The 20,400-nt window shown below is 47.2% G+C and overlaps 1 protein-coding gene across 2 annotated transcripts in view; it reads right to left on the reverse strand.

Annotated features, from left to right (window-relative positions):
- Nucleotides 1-20,400, reverse strand: part of arhgef1a (Rho guanine nucleotide exchange factor (GEF) 1a) — an 81,020-nt gene that overhangs the window by 41,911 nt on the left and 18,709 nt on the right. The gene's annotated exons all lie outside the window — the stretch shown is intronic.

The following is a 20,400-nucleotide window of genomic DNA, read 5'->3' on the forward strand; positions in this document are numbered from 1 at the left end:
GAGAGAGAGAGAGAGTGTGTAGGTGTGTGTGTGTGTGTGTATGTGTGAGAGTGTGTAGGTGTGTGTGTGTGTGTGTGTGTGTATGTGTGAGAGTGCATAGGTGTGTGTGTGTGTGTGTCTGTGTGAGAGAGTGTGTGTGTGCGTGCGTGTCTGTGAGAGTGTGTAGGTGTGTGTGTGTGTGTGTGTCTGTGTGTCTGTGTGAGAGAGTAGGTGTGTGTGTGTGCGTGTGTGTGTCTGTGTGTATGTGTGAGAGTGTGTAGGTGTGTGTGTGTTGCGTTATCAGTAAGTGAGGGAATGTCTAGTTTGATTGATATGAAAGCAAAAATTCCCACAGAAACTGCACATTAAACTTTGTTACCAAATTGAGTCATTGCCTGCTCACTGCCCACCAGCCTTTCCACAAGCACACCCACCTCCCTCCTTCTCTCTCTCTCACTCTCTCCCTCCTTCTCTCTCTCTCTCTCTCTCTGAGGCACAGGCTGATCACACGCCCACATATACATTCCCACACAAGAGCTGCTGACAAGAATCATCCACACTACAGTCTACAGTAAACAGCCACACTGTAAAGTGCACTCGTCATGCGCACTTCAGGGTACACTACTCATATAGAGTGCTATCCACACTCCCCATCTACACTTCAGTCTCTCATGCTAGCACACAGTATTCTCCATTGCTTCCTATTTCTGCTATGTTCAAGCAGATCTTTACTGAGAACAGAAAATATTATTGATTAATGTCAATGCTAAAGGTGGAATATTACAGATTTACTTTAACCCTTTGACAAGTAGGTTTTTTGGAATGTTTTTCTTCCCAAAGCTCAAAGTCAGTGTTCTAGAAATCCATTTTTGGCTGGACTGCAACAGCGGGGCCAGCCCTACAAATGCAAATGTCTGCGACTGAGCGACTGAGTGAGTGATGAAGTTACACCATTGGTCAGCCGAGTTATGAAGTTACACCATTGGTCGGCCGGATCACGTGTGTTAGGTCCAGCCATATACTAGGTTTTGACCTGGTCTTGTTACATCAGCATTAGAATATTCAGTTAAGAACATTCTAAGCACATATTTGTGAACTTACACCTCAAAGCATTAAAGGGTCATTGCTGAAGGTGGTGCATTATGGGTGTATTTTAACGCTGAAGGTGGTGCATTATGGGTGTATTTTAACGCTGAAGGTGGTGCATTATGGGTGTATTTTAACGCTGAAGGTGGTGCATTATGGGTGTATTTTAACGGTGAAGGTGGTGCATTATGGGTGTATTTGAACGCTGAAGGCGGCTCATTATTGACGCATTTTAATGCTCACGGTGGCGCAGGCTGTAATTATGTTTCTCTTCCCCTCTCTTCCCCGTGTTACAGGTTCAGCAGTAAACTCCGCTCATAAATCAGGTATTTACGCTGCGTCGACCCATCGATTAAACCCCTGAATTAAACCGCAGCGTAAGCACTTGGCTCCCACTGGCCGTCTCCTCTCACTATATTCCCTCTCCCAAGCAAAACGGAGCGCCCAGCTGTTCTTAAAGGTACACACATCCGTTAAAGAACACTGAAATTTGCTGCGTGACCATTTTCCCAGGGTTACACCCGCATAGATCACCGCTAGAGTTTCTGCACCATCGGGAATGGAACCCTGACATCAGCCGACGTCAAGCACAGTGACATAGTCATGTTCATGTGGTGGATAAGAACCTGGGCTTCTAACCAGGAGGTTGCAGGTTCAAATCCCAGGTGAGGGTTGTGCTATGATACCCCTGAGCAAGATGCATTAACCTTTACCTTAGACAGATGCAGGGTTCTTCCTGTATAAAGAAATTTTTGGTGAGCACCAAAGCAGAAAAAAGGGAAAACAGGAAATAGTTGAATGAGAACAATGTTGGATCCCGACCGCAAGCGCTAGCCCAATGACAGGACCGCCAGAAGACTCTTTTCATGCCAGGAAAAACACAGAAATGATGCTGTTTACAAAACCTGAAGTTTGCGCTATATTTATTCAAAGGTGCATGAAGGACAACTGAAGACTGACTTATGCCACTATGTGAAACAATCTCACTGAAGTGAACCAGCATCAGTGCTTACAGCTAACTACCTAAACCAGGGTAAATGGCGGAAACAAAAACCAGGAATAGATTCCAGCTTTCCAGGAAAGGGTTCCCCACTCCTGCTTTAAATCCCCCACCAGATAAAGCGCTGCGATTGAAAAACACATTTGCCTACGCTACAGCTGTTCGAGGGAGTCAGTCTTCCCGCTCGCACGCGGACGGCATCTGCTTCGCATTCACGCGACAACTGCGCAAGCCAAGCCGTATTTTAAAAAAACAGCTGATAAAATCGCAACCGGCACAACCGACAAGGGACAAGCGGTTTCGGACAATTCAGCAGGGCGATAAATTAGGCCTTTTCAGAACGTCTCCTTAATCATTAATGTTCCGAACTGCCACCGTTTTGCTACTGCAGCAGAACGCATAGAAAAACAAGCTGAGGAAGGAAAAAAAACAACAACAGCATTTATTAAAAGCTTCTGCTGTTGACCCAGCTTGCTAATGCCACCTTTTCCTCATTAAAATAAATGCAAATGAGCGTTGCTATAGAAGCACAGGGGCTAGCCTTGTCTTACTGGGGAAGTGGCATGCTGGCTTAAAATGTTCCTACCGTACATAGTTGTGTATGTACAGATCTAAGATCAGTTTAGCCTTTTAGCCCATAGAATACAGGCTTAGGATGTGAACAGCGGTGGCTGATACCAGGTCAGTAGCAGCTGGGCCAAATCAGCGCACTTCCCTATTATTGAGTATACCTGTTAAGTACGCTGGATGAGAAAGTTGTTAAGTCTGCAAAATTTTCTCTAAATAGTGTACTTCAATTCACAGGGTGACATACTTATTTCTGGGGGTTTCGCTGAGTACGTTCCTCTTCAGGAAGGAAGCGACCATTTTGGTCACACAAATATGACATGCAGCTTTGCTTCAAAAATGAGGCGCAGCTTTGCTGAAGGTTTCCTTCAACAACAACAGCGACATGTGAGCAAGGGCGGAACGTCTTACAAAACTTCCGCAGCACGGTCGAAAATAGCACGGAGGATGTCTACTGAAAAACAACAAAGAATACTGAAAAATACGCACTAAACAGTAGACAGTATGCGTAGTAGACAGCACATAGTTTGAGGACACAGTAGTGCGGAGGCGAATTCGGACACAGCCCTAGTCTGAGACTCTTTAAGAGTACAGGGCCCGGGTCAGTGTTACTCCTGATCTGGGACTCCATTTTGTTTCAATTAAAGACTAGGTGGCACCGCCCCTTTCATCACAACAGCTGCTGTAATTGGTGAAAACTGAGCTTTCCGTTTGAAAGCTGAATACCAGGAGACTCTTTTACTGACATTTACACCGACCATCTACATTACGAAACCTGCTGTTCCCAGCATTTGATTGGGCAACTCTCTGCGTGTTAGCAGCGGTTGGGAAAGCCAGCACCACCCCCCCCCCCCCCCCGCCATGGCTGTTAAAGGGGTATAAAACAGTTTGGGAAGCTCCCGGCCCTGTCTCCATACAGGGAGACGCCTGGCCGCTGTAAATGTGGGCGTGGCTATGACGGGTTCGCGGACAAACCGCGCAGATTCGTCTGCGCTGCCGCCGTGTAATTTCACTCGGCAACAGGTGGTGCGTTTCCTTCACGGAGAGAGTCGGGCGTCTCAGAACCTCCGCTTCAGAACACGAGGCTGATATTCCCATGCAAACGGGGCTGCATTTCTATGGAAACCATTGCTGAGCGCACACACACACACACACACACACACACACACACACACACACACACAACAAACACACACCCCAACCCCCACCACACCAACCACCACAGACATTCAAATATCTGCATCGCCAACCGAGCACACTGAATCACAGCTGAACATGCTCGCTCGCGCGCACACACACACACACACTAAAATATCTGTATCACCAACAGAGCGCACACAGAATCACAGCTACACAAGTGCGCACGCACACACACACACACGTACATACACACACATATGCACACACGCTCACACACACACATTCAAATATCTATATCAGCGACAGAGAGCACACAGAATCACAACTGCACATGCGTGCACAAACACACTCGCGCACACACACATTCAAATATTGGTATCACCCACAGAGCATACACCGAATCCAACTGCAGACACACACGCACACACACACACACATTCAAATATTGGTATCACCCACAGAGCATACACCGAATCCAACTGCAGACACACACGCACACACACACACACATTCAAATATTGGTATCACCCACAGAGCATACACCAAATCTAACTGAAGACACACACACGCGCATACACACAAACACACACACACACTCATTTGACAGCCACTCATTACAGCTTGAAATAACGTGTTGGTAATGAAATCCACCAGCACTACCAACACCAGCAGAGACAAACCTTTCCGTTTCAACAGAGGCCTCTCACTGTCTCCAGAAGAAACAGAGGATGAGGAGAAAGGCAGCAGGACAGAGGAAAAGAAGCAGAAACAAGGGATGGTCAGGGTAAAGGAGTTGGAGGTGGAGAGACTTCAAACAGTGGGAAGGGAAGACAAGAGAGAGGGAGAGAGAGCATACGATGGTGTTAATGAATATAAAAAAAGAATGGATGAGAGATACAGGAAAGTAAAACAGAAAGAGAAAGAACAGGCTCTTTCCCAAAAATGTAAAAACTGCAGAAGCTTATGTGACTATAGTCATTAAACACAGTATCACAGACAGGCCAGTGGGATTACAATGCATTACATTACATTTATTTGGCAGACGCCTTTATCCAAAGCGACGTACAAAAAGTGCATTTCGTGGTCATGGACAGGGATAAGGGGACCCCCCAAGGGATGCCCCCCCCCCCCCACTCACACACACACACACACACTATCACCTACAGGAACTGTGCATACAAGTTAGTCAAGTCATAATAAATTTCTAAAGGCAAAGGACTTTAGATTCTCATTTATTTTATATTCATTCTTCTAGCTGAAAATGACCACTGCCTCCAACTCACTGACTTTATCTGGACACACAAATATTTACTACTGGTAAAGCTCAATAAATACCTCCAACATGATCAAATATTGTACATTGAAATTAACCTTGTCTGCATATACACACTAGAACAACTCCACGTATAACACTGCGTGTTACTTTCTGTTACTTCTTTTGCGCTTCCACATGCAACGGATGTGAGTCCTCGGCGATTTTTTACGAAACTAAGAAAGAATGGACGGAAATGTCCATTGCGCAAAAAGAACCCTCTGTGTCCCACACACACACACACACACACACACAGGGCTTCCCTTTCTTTGAACTCTCTGTTCTTTCAGAAAATATCCCGGGAAACGTGCTTGGGGTACTCAAGCGATTTAGGCTACCGCGCCACAAAGCTACACTAAACCACGCGTAATGCTGTGGATTTTAAACCGGGAACCCTTCGCTGTCAAACACGGAGAGGTAGCATAACGAAAGCGTAAATCCGAAGTAGAATGGATGTGAATCTATCATCTATAATGCACCCTACAGTTCAGTGCTAATCTGCAGACGCGCGCAACTTCCCTCCCACTCAATACGCCGAAGGTGCGCGAGCCACCCGGCACGGCTTTGAGTAGGCTACATTTTAACCACAGGATCGATTGATTGATTGATTGATTATTTAAAGTAGTGAGACATTAAGCTACCGTTATACCGACCAGTAAGATACAGCAATACATCAACTGTAATTGAAGTCACCAGTTTCAGATACGGAACTCACCCGCAAACTGATTTCTTTCATTCTGTCCTGTCGCGTTTTCGGTAGAGGATCCGTAACTCTGGACATAGCGAGCTTCAGATCACTACAATAAGACCACGAATCCGTTCACAGAATGCATGTACAGCGTTGCAGTTTCACTGTATTTAACACTTTTCTAAAAAAAGAAAAGAATCCTCTTTCGTGTCGTCAGTAGTAAGAGTAAGTTCCTGATCTCGGTTTCAAAAAAAGTCAAATAGTTAGTCCATTAATTTAAATAAAACTCATCAACTGTATTTTTCCGCAAATGGCTTTTCAGAATGTTCATCCGTCACAGAGAGTCGGTTCACTTTTCCATACAGGAAACTCGAAGGTGGTATGTAGTTAATACAGCTCTAAACTGAAGGCACCGCTCCTCGGTCCAAAGCCACGCCCCCTGAGGCGGCTCTAGTCCTCTTGCGCTCCACTTGCGCACCATTAGACCAATGACGTCTGAGATTTCAATAACGTAATGCCCATTAGACCATCCCACCCTCGGTCCTCGCAGCCAATGAAAAGCACACAGCGTATTTTACTTTTTTTATGATCCTAACTGTCTGGGAACCGTTACTTACAATAAACATACATTTAATACACCTTAGCTTTTGAATTTGTATTCTGAATTATACGGCTGAGGCACACTCCGTTCCTGCGTATAGAATGCAGAAATCCGAACAAGGTTTGATAAAACCTTCAAAAGACCTCGTGTGTTTTCTCCACAAAAATATGTCACACAAACATATACTTTCTCCACGTCAACAAAGCTGGGAAATGCAGCGTTCGCATGCCACCAGATTTCATACCGCGTGCTACAGTTTATGTTCATGCTTTAAGGTAATGGAGAATGGAGTATTGAATCGAATTGTACTAACGAGGCGGATAGCCTTGAAAGACCAACAGAGCACACTGAAACATATTCATTTAGGTATGCTGTGGTTGTGTGTCTGCATAAATGTGTGTGTGTGTGTGTGTGAAGGCGGTAGGGTGGGTGGGAGGTGGTGAATGGCACTTTGGAACTGAGAATAGAAAACATTAAATGGGTGTTTATACTTTTGCAAAGGTTAAGGGAGGAGAGGAGGGTTCAGTGTAATCACAAGAAAATTACGTTTCTTGTGAAATGGGAACTGTCGATCCAGACAGCCAGCCTCGGCCAGGCCGAACTAAAGAGGTGGAGGAAGTCTGGAGAGACTGGGGCTCTTACAACAGGGAGCAGGGAGGAGAGAGAGAAAGAGAGAGAGGCCCACACTTTCAAATGCCCACAAGAGAAGAGGCCCCTGTTTCCTTCATCAAAACATTGCAGGAGTCACAGTTTTTAAGCACGTTTCTGCTGGAAGGAGCTCGGGTGGGACGCAGAAGGGGAGTTACAGAGGCAAAATAACAACAGAGAAAGAGAGGGAGAGAGAGAGTTGGAGATGGAGTGTGACGGGGTGGGACAGAGGGAGGGAGGGTGAAAGGGAGTAAGGGAGGGAAAGTGTAGCAAGAGCTGCCCGGTCTATATTTAGAGGAAGAGAGAAAGAGAGAGGGAAAGAGAGAAAGAAAAAGAACCCTGTGCAGAGCTTTTACTCCTACACCCCCTAACCCGAACCCCCCACTCCACCCATCCTCCACAGAGCTTTTACACCTACACCCCCTAACCCTCACCCCCACTCCACCCATCCTCCACAGAGCTTTTACACCTACACCCCCAAACCCCCACTCCACCCATCCTCCACAGAGCTTTTACTCCTACACCCCTAACCCTAACCTCCAACTCCACCCATCCTCCACAGAGCTTTTACACCTACACCCCTAACCCTAACCCCCAACTCCACCCATCCTCCACAGAGCTTTTACACCTACACCCCCTAACCCTCACCCCCACTCCACCCATCCTCCACAGAGCTTTTACTCCTACACCCCCTAACCCTAACCCCCCACCCAATCATGTAAATCCTGCACCCTCTATCAAGCCCAGCCACAGGGTAACTCACACTTCTGCATTCAAAACTGCCCACTCATACCTCAGTATTCTTAAACCCAAACAGGCTCCGCCCTGCCCCGCCCCGCCTCGCCCCGCATGCCCGCCCGGCACTCACTCACTCACTCACTCACTCACTCACTCACTCACTCACTCACTCACTCACTCACTCACTCACTCACTCACTCACTCACTCACTCACTCACTCACTCACTCACTCACTCACTCACTCACTCTACACATAAACTTTATTTTTGGTCAGGCTAAACTAGCAACTTGGATGAGCAGGAAAGACAAAGGCCTTGGGGCGGGATCAATGGAGGCAGAAAGCATTGTGTGTGGGCTGACGGCAGCAAGGCTTCGGGTGGAGTTCTCCTACTGCACACTGGAGGAAAACAAACTGCACTTTGAGCACTTGTGGGGGGTCAACGGGGTGCTGTGTCTTGTGGATGAGGAAGGAAGGCTTTGCTTTGGTTTTTGATCTTTTCATTTTTGTGGATGCAGTAGGGCTGTGTCTGTATAAGAGAACTGAAGATTATCTGTTCTTCTCGCACTGTCTCTCTCTTTCTTTGTCTCTTTTCTCACTCTTTTTCTACCTCTCCCTGCTTGTGGGGGTTGTTTGCTTTTTTTTCTTTTTTTTTTGAAGTACTGTGTTTGATCAATGTCCCAAATCTTTCTCTGTCTCCCTCTCTCTGTCTCTCTGTCTCACTTCAATTTCAAAGTGCTTTATTGGCATGACAGATATAGACACTTGTGTTGCCAAATCAGTGCTTACAAAATACAACGATATACAATGACTGTTAGATTATGAATTAGTTTTTTTTTTTTTTAAAGCCAAGCCTGTCTCTCTGTCTGTCTCTGACTCTGACTCTCTGACACACACACACACTCTCTCTCTCTCTCTCTCTCTCACAAAAACACACACACACACACCTGCACCCACCACACTCCCACAGGCCGCTGGTCATCTCTGCGGTCTCTCTCTCTCTCTCGCTCTCTCACACACACCCACAAACACACACACACGCACTCCTGCACACACACACACACACACACACACACCTGCACCCACCACACTCCCACAGGCCGCTGGTCATCTCTGCTCTGCCTCTCTCTCTCTCTCGCTCTCTCTCTCTCTTTCCCAGGAGATCACACACACACACACTCCCCCACGCGCTGGCCTAACGCGTCTGCTGCGTGTTTAACCCTTTCTCCGCCCCTGCTCCGCCCGCACCGCACTCACTCCTGCTCCGCCCGCACCGCACTCACTCCTGCTCCGCCCGCACCGCACTCACTCCTGCTCCGCCCGCACCGCACTCACTCCTGCTCCGCCCGCACGCACTCACCTGCTCCGCCCGCACCCCACCCCTGCTCCGCCCGCACGCACTCACTCCTGCTCCGCCCGCACCGCACTCACTCCTGCTCCGCCCGCACCGCACTCACTCCTGCTCCGCCCGCACCGCACTCACTCCTGCTCCGCCCGCACCGCACTCACCCCTGCTCCGCCCGCACCCCACTCACTCCTGCTCCGCCCGCACCGCACTCACTCCTGCTCCGCCCGCACCGCACTCACCCCTGCTCCGTTCCTTTAACTTCCTTCCGTACTGGCCACGCGGAAGTCTTATTAATCGCACTTTACCGGGTTTCTTCAATAATGACCCATTTCCCCTGGGTTTCAATAAAACCGCACTGCATTCATTTGCTTTTCTATTGCCCTTCCATTTTGGCTTTCCATCCCGGAGCCACTGATTGGGTCTCTTCTGTTACCGCGGCCCCCGAGCGAGCAGCACCACAGGTGAACCGTGTGTGATCCTCCTTTTCCCCCCCGCTCACAAGCAGAGTTTTCCATCCTGCAGGAAGCCACAGGACCTGCCTCCCAGCTGAGGGGCAAAGCCAACTGTGCCTCGCCGCTGTGGGATGCAAGTTTGAGTCCGCTGATGAAACAAAAAAGGGGAACTTGCTAACTTGCTAAGGGGGAAGTCTTGGCTAACATAGCACACACCTAACAGTGCTTTACATACCAACACCCATTCCCTCACCAACACCCGCATGTGATCTTTTTCCGACAGCACTGTCACATGACCACACTGTTCCATACATTGACAGGGTACTAATCCAAGAGTAGGCATGCCTTATAGAGAATCATTATCAGATAATAATTTCCCAAGTCACTCACAAACTGGCGCACTTAGGGTAACAGTTTTCGGTAAATGGTATAATGAAACTGTTTGATTGATTGATTGATTGATATGCAGTTCTGGTAGAGACACAAAATGACATCATCATCATATCACAAGCTGATTGGCACAGGGAAGTTGGTTTCAAAGCCATTCCTCCCAGCAGTGTGTGCATAATACCCCCCCAAATAAAGACCCCCCCCCCACTCAATCCCTTTAGCCTCACTTACACATGAGGTTCCATTCCTCCTCTCCAAACACGATTTACAACCTCCGTAACACTATGCTGTTCTGTTCAAATATTCACAAAAAATGTACTTCAGAAAAAAAGTGAAAAAAATGTGCCTAAATGATGAGCTTAGATAGGGCTGAATGGTCTGTTCTCACCAACAAATATTCCTATGTCCTTCTGGCGTTCCTATCCACTGCTGTTATCCCTATGAAAAGTAGGTTTTTTTGGAATGTTTAAAAAATAAATGTAAAAAAATCAGTGCTCTAGAACTCAATTTCACTCTTTCAATGTAGTAGTGATTGTGACATCAGCAATAGAATGTTCAGTTACGAACATTCTAATCACACATTTGTGATGTCACAGCTCAAAGGGTTAAATCTCAGGAAAGACCACAGCTTAAGAAACGCTGGCTCAGTTTCCGGCATGTGCTAGTTTCCCGGATTCCCCTTGCAGATGGATGTTTGAGTGGTTTTCCCATTATTTTCCCGGCATCCCCCGCACCCCCCCCCCACCCCACCCCCGCTCCGCCAATCTCCGGGGCGGTGCATGCCGGTTCCCCGGTCTCCGGTGTGGTTCTAACGCACACAGAGGGACTGACACGTGGCTGGCAGTCCTTGGATCATTTATTTTTTTCTTTCCCCAAACAGAAGTGACACAACAGAAACAAAAACACTGGAAAACAGGTGGACTGATAATGCAAAAAAAAAACAAAACCTTTTGCTTTAGTGAAAACATCTGTTGTTTTGGAACAACAGTTGCAGTGGCAACCATCCAGTCCCGACACCAAAACCATAGCTATTTGCCTTTTTCTCCACAACTGCAATGGGTTTAGCATCTTTTGCTCTAAACTTAGAGAGCATGCATAAAATAACTGTGATTAATGAATTATTGTTCACTCTCCTGACTTTGTCTGCATTGCCCTGTAGTCTTGCTCGCATTTATGACGCCACCCTTACGGTTTAACTTCATTTCACATTTCCACCCTGCAATGAAGTCTGGCTTTACGCGGGTACACTGGGTTAAGGTGAAGCTACACGCTGTAAGACATTGTCAGAGCTGTCTGCGTATGAGGACACCGCTATCTCTCTTCTTTCACAGCTAATCTCTGTTGTCCGGACTATTCGCAGACTCTTATCGCTGTCCACTTCACACCAGATAAATAAAACCACCGATTACAATAAGACTGAAGACAGATCGTTTTTGGGGGCGGATGAAGCGTCATATCTTGCCCTCTTCTCTCTCTCTCTCTCTCTCTCTGTCTCTACCTCTCGAAATTCAGTTCAAACATGCATTACTGGCACACCCACAGAAAGCTATAGAATTTCTACGGCAATCATTTACAAGAGACGCAAATCAACAATAGCATCAACTCCACCAGACATATTTATCCTTCCCCTGTCTCCCTCTCTCCCCTTCACTCTCCTTCTCTCCCCCTCCCCCTCTATCACAGTTTATCTTTTCAGATATCTCACCCTCTCAGTCCCTTTCTCCCCCTAGGTTCACACACTGACGTCTAATCTCAGACTGACCTTGCGCACACATCGAGCTGACGAGCCGGCCGACGGCTTCTTCTCAAATTTTTAACGACTCGAGTCTCGGCTCCTCGGGCGACGCCCCCGCGTCTCGCACTGTCTCGCTCGCCCACCTCCACCTTTCCGCAGACGCACAGGAGCGTCTTGGGTTTTACCCTAACTACCCCTCGTTTCCAGGGCCCGGCGTGTGACGCAGACGGGGGCGGAGCTAACCTGTCACACACACGTGTGCGACGCATGATGAGAACGCGTCCACTGTAAAGGTACGGTACATTTAAAATAAAAACTCTGATTAAATTATATCTGTTATTTGTTTTTAATGTAAATGATGCACAGTGTTACTTGTCAGCATTCATTAAACAATGTTTTTTTTTTATGAATTAGGCCAAAGGTAGTGTCTATGTTTGGGCTCTTAGGGGGCCCCCCCTGGCTGTTTACAAGGGTGCGTGGCACCCGCCGCACCCCGCTAATTCCACCACCGCAGACAGCTCGTACAAACAGCTCAGGTACAGCTCTGGGGGCGGGGGCGAAGTAAAGGTCAGAGGTTAAAGCCCTCTGCTGTGAGAGGTGCACACGGTGTCGTTGGCCCGGTCCACAGGGGTGGAAAGTCCAGGGGTGTGGAAAGTAAAAGTCCAGGCCGTGTGTTTCTTCCACCCATGAACTCAACCAGCTGATTTCACCACTTAGTTCTGCACCTCCTGGCTGAAGAATTGTGCTAATCAGCAAATCCAGGGGACCGGAACCAAATACTGGAGAGGACTTTAACTACCTGAACCTGGATTTTCTACCTCTGCTGGTACAGCCCTCCTCTCAGGAAAGCTATCATTAATTTTTCATTGCTTACCGTGATGGTGTGGGGGACGGAGGGGGGGGGGGGCTCTGCTACGGGTTCTGGATCACAGCTCCCCCAAGAGGCACAATCAGTGCGGGGAGCTGAAGACCATAGGTTACAAGCCAAGGGAAGTAATCGCACTTCCAGGGGCTCTGGAAGTGCACTTCCATTGCTCCAATCCTAATTCTCTTATCGTCAAGCAGATCTTTACTGAGAACAGAAAATATCATTGATCGATTTTAATGCTAAAGGTGGCATATTAGAGATTTATTTTAACCCTTTGTGAAGTAGGTTTTTAATGTTTTTTCAAATTAGTATGTTCTAGAAAGATATCCGTTGAGACATCATCAAAATTTGCAATCTTACAGCCTAGTCTGACTCAAACAGCAACCGTGTGGGCAGTATTTGGTTCAGTAAAGGCATACTACATTTAAGAGGAAAGCACCTGAGCCTATAACATTATGCATCAGCCTGAACTACTGGCTTAAAATGATACAAGTTAAGACATCTAGTACTTCAAAAAAACTACATTTAGATGCACATGATGTATATAAAACAAAAAAAAATCTTTTTAAATTCCCATCATGCCATTCACTGATCTGGGCCTCAGGGCTGACAAAACAGACAATGCAAAATTGGGCGGGGTCATCCTGGATTGTTCCAAATGTCTGTGATGTCACAGGTAGCTAAAGTGAATAAACTTTGTAAGAGGATATTCCTTCTTATCTTCTTGTGTGTCCACTCATTTTTAGGTAAGGCAATTTGTGTTCACAATAGCACAGCAAGCGGGGGCACCACTTGTGATTTGGGGCCCCATGAAGAGAGCTCACATTGGGCCCCATCACCTTAGAATATCCTATTATTAATATTGTTTGAAGGCCCCTGTCAATCAGGGGCCCTCATCATCTTAACTCCTCCCCCCTTACAGCTCCCCTGACAGCAGATACTACTGCATAGCAGTAATATAGAAAAAGACAGAAGACACCTGCTTATGCATATTCACATCCATCCATCCATTATCAATACCCGCATATTCTGGGTGGGTGGAGCAGGAGCCTATCCCAGCGTGCACTTGGCGAGAGTCAGGAATAAACCCTGGACAGGCCTACCTGCATATCTTTGGACTATGGGAGGAAACCGGAATACCTGGAGGAAACCTATGTGGACACGGGGAGAATATGCAAACTCCATGCAGAAAGGCCCAGGACGGACTTGTACCTGGTAAATGGTAAATGGACTGCATTTATATAGTGCTTTTATCCAATGCGCTTTACAATTGATGCCTCTCATTCGCCAGAGCAGTTAGGGGTTAGGGGTTAGGTGTCTTTCTCAAGGACACTTCGACACGCCCAGGGCGGGGTTTGAACCGGCAACCCTCCGACTGCCAGACAATCGGTCTTACCTCCTGAGCTATGTCGCCGTACCTATCTGTGAGGTGACAGTGCTACCCACTGCACCCCCGTACCTACTCATATCCAGTGGCTGGAAAGTAACGTTACAGTCAACCCTTTGAAATGTAACTACCACATTCCACACGTATAAAATACAATCAGCAACCTCCACTTATATCATGTAAGGATTTGCCTGATCTATGTTATCAAATCCACCCCCACTCAAATGACTGAATCTTAATGAGCTTCAGCGAACGTAGCCACAAGCAGATATTTCAGACTGGCCCTTAATCCTGAGGAGCTAACGTTAACTGAAAAAAAGATACTGTATCTGGACCTGCACACGATCGCTCCATTAGACAGCGCTGGTACGAGTCCCGGCTCGTCAAGTGCTCCTGTCACCGCGAGGCTGTTGCCGTGGGATACGGCTCAGCTGCCGTGTGGTTGGCTCGCGGGCACGATCAGTGGCTGGTGGGCGGGGAAGGAGGGGGGGGGGGGGAGCGTGGGTTCGGCCGTGGTCGAACGCCTCTCTCCAGCGAGATAATGACCAGGTGTTTGCTAACGCACAGGCCTGCTATTCAGACCAGGCAGAGACTGACACTGTTCTGCCATCTTCTCTGCAAAGAGCCATTGTGACGAGAAACAACACCGCAACACACAGAGATCAGCGAGCGAGAGAGAGAGAGAGAGAGAGAGAGGGAGAGAAAGTGAGAGTGAGAGGAAACAGGAGACAGGGGGAATGAGTGGGGAGAGGGGAGATGGAGACCGAGAGCAGGAAGACAGGAAAGAGCGGCAGAGAGATAAAAGCAACAGGAAAGGAAAAGACGAGAAAGAACCTGGCTCTGCTAGATCAGTGCTGTCAGACATGGGCCCTGGCAAAAAAACTTACAAAATACAAAAACAGAATTGAATTAAATCTGAAGCAAGCCTTTTCCTCATTTACATCACTTACAGGGCTACAGAGACGAGGGGACCAGGAGAATATGTCTGATTGCTGGCATCTTACAAGGTCAATGAGAAAATACATTGTATAGCCAATTATAGACATAAACAATTATGTTATAGTAGTAGTAGTTCTCATAGTACTAGTAGTAGTACATGTTAGATATAGTTAATAAATTATTTTTCTGAGTTACATAATTAATCTTTGCAACGTTTGTTGTGCTCTTAACAGAGAGGAAGGGAAAGGGAAAGAGAGAGAGAGAGAGAAGAGAGGAGACGGAAACAAAGACACATAAACATACACATATTCAGAGAGAATTTCAAGGCTCACAAGACTAATCCCCAGTAACAGTGAACTGTTTAATTTCTGCAAGGCGAGTGCTGCTGGGTCTTAAGTGAGAATCGCACTGTGACAGTCTCTGCTTGTCTGTGGAGAATCGCAGTAATGGAGACAGATGCTCATGACAAAACAGGTCATTGAGCAAAGGCCACTGTCAGCTGACCAGCACATCAGCCTGAGAGAGACAAAGCGAGAGAGAGAGAGAGAGGAATGAGGGTTCAAACACAGGCAGAAGAGATGCACGAACACAATAGGGGAGAGAGAGAGAGAAGGTGTAAAGAACAGGGTGGAGAGGTGAAAGGAGGGATAAAAATAGAGAGGGCTGGAGGAGGAGAGAGAGGAGTTTTAAAAAGTTAAAACACGCGGAAGAAACGCGGTCGGTCGATCCTACGGGCACCGGCTGTCACTGCACATCCTGCCAGAGTCCCCACAACTTTTGAAAATTACACCGCCCCCCCCCCGCCAACGCCCCCACCCCCCCCCTTCCTTCCAGCCGCCGTGACCGTTACACACTCCAGACCAGCCCAGCCCAGCGGAACTTCTGAGGGACAGCTTGAGCGCATGGGGGAAGGGAGGGGGGCGAGGGGGGAACAAGAGGAGGGAGGGATGTGGAGAGGGAGAGAGGGGCAGTTCCTGCTGATGCAATCGTGCCCTCCACCCCAGTAACAGCCTGACGGAGAAAGAGGGGAACACAGACGGAGGGACAGGGAAGGAAGGCGGGGCATTCAGCCCAAACGTCAAACTTCTGCCTCTGCACTGCCATTATAGACTTGGAGGCATGTAATGCACACACACACACATACACACACAACACCACTAAAACAGAACCACACAAACACACACAAATATAGCAAACTACAAAGGAACTCTAATTCCAGAGTAATACATTTCCTCCAACAGTCACACACACTTGTTGCCTTGGTAACCTGAATCATGGTAATTGCACATTTTAAAAATAAACAGACGGTCACGATGCATTCATACCGCACAAACTGCATGAACCTTTCACACCACACACATGCATACAAACACACATACACACCCACACCCCACACACACACACACACATACACACCCAGCCATTATACAGATCTGTCTAACACCCCACACACACTCACACACACACACTGCCTTTATACAGATCTGTCTAACACCACACACACACTCACATACACATGCACGTGTACAGATACACACACAGCCGTTATACAGATCTGTCTAACACCACACACACACTCACACACACACACAGCCATTATACAGATCTGTCTAACACCACACACACACACTCACACACACGCACAGCCATTATACAGATCTGTCTAACACCACACACACACTCACATACACATGCACATGTACAGATACACACACAGCCATTATACAGATCTGTCTAACACCACACACACACTGCCTTCATACAGGACTATTTAACACCACACACACATACACACCCACACCCAGCCATTATACAGATCTGTTTAACACCACACACACACACACTGCCTTTATACAGATCTGTCTAACACCACACACACACTGCCTTCATACAGGACTGTTTAACACCACACACATATACACACCCACCCACACACACATACACACCCACACCCAGCCATTATACAGACCTGTTTAACACCACACACACAGACACACACTGCCTTCATACAGATCTGTTTAACACCACACAAAAGCACACACACACACACACACACACGCACGAACAGGCACACGCGCACACGCACATGCACACGCACACATACACACACAGCCTGTTTAACACCACACACACACACACACACACACACACACACACACACCAAGGCAACAACATGCCCATACGTGTGGAGTCCCCGCCCACTTTGCACCAGACATGACCTTTGACCTCTCGTTTCACCTTCATAGCGGAATTTCCCATCATGCAGTGCATTTCCACTCAGCCCACTGATTTCACTTCTGAAACATGGACCCCATCAGAACCCACAGAGCCAAGACGCCAACAAACGAAAACAGAAAACCAGCAGGAGGGGGCAACTGGTTCATGCTTTAGAATCATGTGCAAACCTGCAGGAATAACTGGTGCATGCTTTTTCATGTGCAAATCTGCAGGAGTAATGGGTTCACGCTTTGGAATCATGTGCAAATCTGCAGGAGTAACTTGTGAAGGCTTTAGCATTATGGGCATGTAGGCTGCTGATCTGAGTGTCAGGACAGATGTAGATAATTGGTAGGTGAACCCGTGTAATGAAAAAGCTTCTGAAAGTTTCTCTTTTTCTTTCTTCCAGTCATACGTGAAAAGGCCACCCCCACAAAATCCAATCACACACACATTGATATACCAGCCAGAAAAGACACACAAGCGCACACATACACACACACACACGCACAGACACACACACACACACACGCACACAAGCATGCATACTCGTCCACACACACTGACCTACCCAGCCACACACACACACACACACACACACTTACAAGCACACATACTCATGCACATGCACAGACCACACACACAAATACACACACACACACACACACACATACCCTGCACACACACACACCACATACATGCACACACACACACAAACACACAAGAACCAATAACTATGCACACTGCACACACACACACACACACACACACGCACACATGGACACACGCACACAAACACAAGACACGTAGACATACATGTACACGCACACGCACACGCACAGATACACACACACATACACATGCATACATAAACACAATATAACTATAGATCACACTCAGATCCTAAGCACACAAATAACAGTACTAATAATGGGAAAAGCTTTCATAAACTTACAATAATTTTTATAACTACAGTTTCACACACGTACACACACACAAACACTCTACATGTGCAGGCACACGCTCTCACGCACACGCACATGCGCGCACACGCACATGCGTGCACACACAGTGTACAGACGCAGTAAAACACCAGAAATAGCCCCCGTGTTCCAAAACCAGCTATTTCCTCGTTGCTGGCAATCGGCTGACCGTGGTTATGTCACTTCATAAACAAACTCCCACAAACCCACACCCCGGCAACCCCAAACCCCCAACCCCCCCCCCCCCCGCCCCCCCCCCCCCCCGACGTCACGGCGACCGTCTCTGAGGTGCGGCCGATAGGGTTCGCAGATAAGCCCCGTCAGCTGCACACCTCATTACAGGGGCCCCAGACACAAATAGAGCCAGCATTATTCACCTCACATTTCACATCTGGTAAACCAGCGGGCCGGGCTCCCCCTGGAACAGGATGAGAGTATCACGGTGCATCGCTGTCTCACTCACTTTCTCACAATTACCCCGACAAAGAGATTCATCAAAGCACAGCTGTGCTTTTACCACAAAATAATATACTCACAAAGGAGAGCATAACACAAGACTAACATAACATAACACAACACAACACAACACAACACTAACATAATGTAACATAACATAACATGAAACACAACACTGACATAACATAACATAAAACAACACAACACTACATAAAACAACACAACACTAAGACAACATAACAAAAAAACAACACAACATGAATATACTGTAACATAACATGAAACACAACACTGACATAACATAAAACAACACAACACAACACTAAGACAACATAACATATCATAACATAACAAAAAAACAACACAACATGAACATACTGTAACATAACATAACGTGACATAACATGAAACACAACAACACAACACAACACTAACATAACATCACAAAACATAACATAACGACGAGAACAGGCCATTCTGCCTGACAATGCTCACCATTTTCCTACCACTAAAGGGTACCTAGTGCTGTTCACCTACAACCTAGATAGTATCTAACACTGTGTCAATCCTGGTCTTGAAAAACAAAAAAACAAAAAAAAAACAATAGACCTATGGCATGACAAACTAATTTCACCTGCAATTTATCAACTGCAATGAAACAATCCACTTCAGCATACATGATTGGAACAGCAAGGGCACACAGCCAGTTTCTCAGCAAACATGCATAGAGCAATGCCCTCTGCTGGTCACTGCAATAAACTGCACGTACCTGGTACTCAAACTGAAAAAGCCACTCAACTCCAAAGACTCCTTTCATGATGAGAGTCTCTTACTTCAGGTCCTGCTCCCGAGTGCCTGAATAGGAGGCACTAAGCTTTATCACGCTAAGGGCACATTGAAAGCGCAGGAAGTCAAAGGAAACCCTTATCCACACAGGAAGTGGCTGAAAACACGCTGGCGCGCCGACGCGCGAATCTGCAAAGAGGAAGGAACACTCGCCCCGATTCCAGAACGTGAAAGAGTTCCGTGTGAACGGCGAAGGTCAGCACCGAACGCGCACGCTAGCCATTCAGCTACGTCGTGACATCGCACGACATCGCCACATCGCAATCCACCACCAGAGCGGACAGAGCTCTGGTTTAACATTTTTTTTCTTATGCCATTTATTAAAACTTTCTCCGCGCTGTTCGAAGATGTGCTTTGCTTTGACATCGTAGTTGTACCACCCACGCCCTGGAACAGATCTCTGAAGCATAAGGACTCCTGTGATATATTCACCCACAGGATCTTTCACACACTACTGGGGTGCTACTACCCCATTGCCCAAAAATCTGTGATTAAAATTGTGAAAAGGTGTTACGAAATCCACCATTCATATGCTGACAATGGGTACCCACTACACCCCGCAGTGGGTCTGGATCTCCATAAAGTTGCAATTTATTTTACAGTGATCTCAGCTGTAGGCCACTCCTATTTTAAAACGCTTATGCACTTACCCTCAAATAGCAAGTACATAAAGTAAAAAAAAAACTCCCAGTGGGGAAAAACGTTTATGGAAAGACCTAACCCTAACCCTACCTCTAACACTAAGGATGCACATGCGTTTTAATCATGGATTTTCTGACATTCTATGATGTGCCACACAACCTACAGCAGGAGCTCGAACAGCAAGCACAGAATAGGCACATCGCCTAGAAGGTCCTTCCCTAACAGCTGCTAATCTGCGGTTTTCTGGCCGGTCACTAGGGGGCGCCAAGGCAACCTTTACCCACAGAACCCCAGCCATTGAGGTCGAGGAGAGCATAACCACAGTCCTGGGGGGTCCACCTGTGCGCTCGTTTTTGCTCCAACCAGTCATCTTAGTTTTG

The sequence above is a fragment of the Anguilla rostrata genome, chromosome 8 (genome assembly GCF_018555375.3).
Source record: "Anguilla rostrata isolate EN2019 chromosome 8, ASM1855537v3, whole genome shotgun sequence".
Classification (NCBI taxonomy): Eukaryota; Metazoa; Chordata; class Actinopteri; order Anguilliformes; family Anguillidae; genus Anguilla; species Anguilla rostrata.